We start from the raw sequence: 2,810 nt of genomic DNA on the forward strand, positions 1-2,810 counted from the left end.
GTCGTGTTGCATTAGTCATTCTTCTTCTAATATGTAGCTAGCTATAATTCCACAACAACTTTTACAATTGGTGAACAGAAAGCAAAGCCTCAAAATTAAAAAAAGACAGCAAAGAAACTGATTGCTATGACAATCAGTACCGCATGATAATCGAAGATTGTTTGCCAGATGCTGATACATGATCATGCCACTCAGCATCTTTATAAAAGCGCTTCCAAAAAGTTTCCACACATTTCTTTTTACAGTTTTTGTTATTATACAGTTTTACCCTTGAATATTTGTACAGGTCTAGGAGTTCTGGAACTTTAGGGGGGAAATGTTATTGCCATTTTATTCTCACATTACTGGGCACATGAGGAAATTCATTCTGATCTGAAATTCACAAAACAATAAAAGTCAGTCTTTCTAGTCCTAGGTCTGGGATTTCTGAGACTACTGTTCTTTGGCCATAAGTTTAGCTTTGTTCGATTTCAGTGCAGCCTTAGATGTTATTGATCATAATTTGTTGTTGAAAAAACACACTTATTATGACTTTACATCACCTGCCATCACATGGTTGGAGAAGTACTTATCCAATAGAACCCAGAGAGTGTTCTTCAATGGAAGCTTCTCCAACATCAGATATGTACAGTGCGGTATCCCTCAGGGCAGTTGCCTTGGGCCGTTACACTTCTGTATTTTACAAATGATTTGCCATCTGTCTTACAAAAAGCTAAAATGACTATGTATGCTAATGATGGCACACTCTACACAACAGCACCTACAGTCAGTGACCTCACTGAAACTCTTGGTAAGGAGTTACAGTCAGTGTCAGAATGGGTAACTAACAATAAACTGGTCTGAAATACATCTAAAACCAAAAGCATTGTATTTTGTTCAAAGCATTCCCTTAGACCTAAACCTCAACTGGAGTTGTGCATAAAGGATGTGACCATTGAACAAGTTGAAGAAACTGAACTCCTAAGAGTAACACTGGATGGTCAGTTATCATGGTCAAGTCATATTGAGAAAGTTGTTGTGAAGATGTAGAGAGGTATGCATGTTATAAAATATGTTTTGCGCTTTTGACACAAAGATCAACTGTACTAGTTGTTCAGGCTCTGATCTTGTCCCATCTTGATGACTGTCTGGTAATATGGTCAGGTGCAGCAAAGAAAGACCTAGCAAAGCTGCAGCCGGCTCAAAACAGAGCAGCACACCTTTCCCTTAACTGCACACACATAACTAACATCAACAACATGCAAAAAGCAAGTTTAGCTTTAAAAAACAGATTAAAAAAACATATTGTATCACAGCGCCTCTCCTCTTCTAAAGATCTGTTTAAACTGTATAAGAATATGTGTATATGTGTTTATCTGTATAAGAATACAGATAAATCAGGAGATAAGAATACAGAGTACCAGGAGTACCAGGAGACCTATAGGATACTAAGAATATATATAAGAATATGAATATGTACAGTGCCTTCAGAAATAATTCATACCCCTTGACTTATTCCACAAAAAGTGTGTTACAGCCTGAATTCAAAATGTATTAAATATTTATTTTTTCATCCATCTACACACAATACCCCATAATGACAAAGTGTTGTTGTTTTATAAATTTGTTTTATACATATGTGCAAATACAGAAATATTTAATTTACATAAGTATTCACACCCCTGAGTCAATACTTTGTAGAAGCACTTTGGCATTGACTAAAGCTGTGAGTCTAAATGAGTAAGTCTCTACGAGCTTTCCACACCTGTATTGTGAAACATTTCCCCATTATTCTTTTCACAATTCATTAAGCTCTGTCAAGTTGGTTGTTGATGATTTGCAAGCCTTGCCATAGATTTTCAAGTGGATTTAAGTCAAAACTGTAACTAGGCCAATCAGGAACATTCAATGTCATCTTGGCAAGCAACTCCAGTGAATATTTGGCCTTGTGTTTTAGGTTATTGTATGTAGTTCTGTCTTTGAGCTGTTCTTGTCTATTGATGTTCTGTGTTAATTCATTCTGTATTATGCTTAATGTTTTGTGTGGACCCCCAGGAAGAGCAGCTACTGCTTTTGCAACAGCTAATGGAGATCCTAATAAAATACCAAATACTTGTTGAAAGGTGAATTTGTCTCCCAGTTTCTGTTGGAAATCAGTGCCTGTGCTTACCTCTATTCCGTTTCCTTTTATAAAAAAATAACTCCCTTGTCTTTGCCAATGACAAGCATACCCATAACATGATGCAGCCACCACCATGCTTGAAAATATGAAGAGTGAAACTCTGTGATATGTTGTATTGGATTTGTCCCAAACAAAGTGCTTTGTATTCAGGACAAACAAATGTATTAGCCACATTTTTAGCAGTTTTACTTTAGTGTCTCATTCCAAACAGGAAGCATGTTTTGGAATATTTTTATTTGTTATCTCCATAGACAAACATTGGCAGTAGAATGGCCTTACTGAAGAGCTCAGTGACTTTCAACGTGGCACCATCATAGGATGCCACCTTTCCAACAAGCCAGTTCGTTAAATTTCTGCCCTGCTAGAGCTGCCCAGGTTAACTGTAAGTGCTGTTATTGTGAAGTGGAAACGTCTAGGAGCAACGACGGCTGACAATGCCATTCTAGACGATTCTGTGCTTCCAACTTCGTGCCAACAGTTTGGGGAAGGCCCTTTCCTGATTCAGCATGACAATGCCCCTGTGCACAAAGCAAGGTTCCATACAGAAATGGTTTGTCGAGATTTGTGTAGATGACTTCAGCCCCATCGAACACCTTTTGGATGAATTGAAACGCGGACTGTGAGCCAGGCCTAATCGCCCCAAATCAGT

This window comes from Salvelinus alpinus, chromosome 13 (genome assembly GCF_045679555.1).
Source record: "Salvelinus alpinus chromosome 13, SLU_Salpinus.1, whole genome shotgun sequence".
In the NCBI taxonomy this organism is placed as follows: domain Eukaryota; kingdom Metazoa; phylum Chordata; class Actinopteri; order Salmoniformes; family Salmonidae; genus Salvelinus; species Salvelinus alpinus.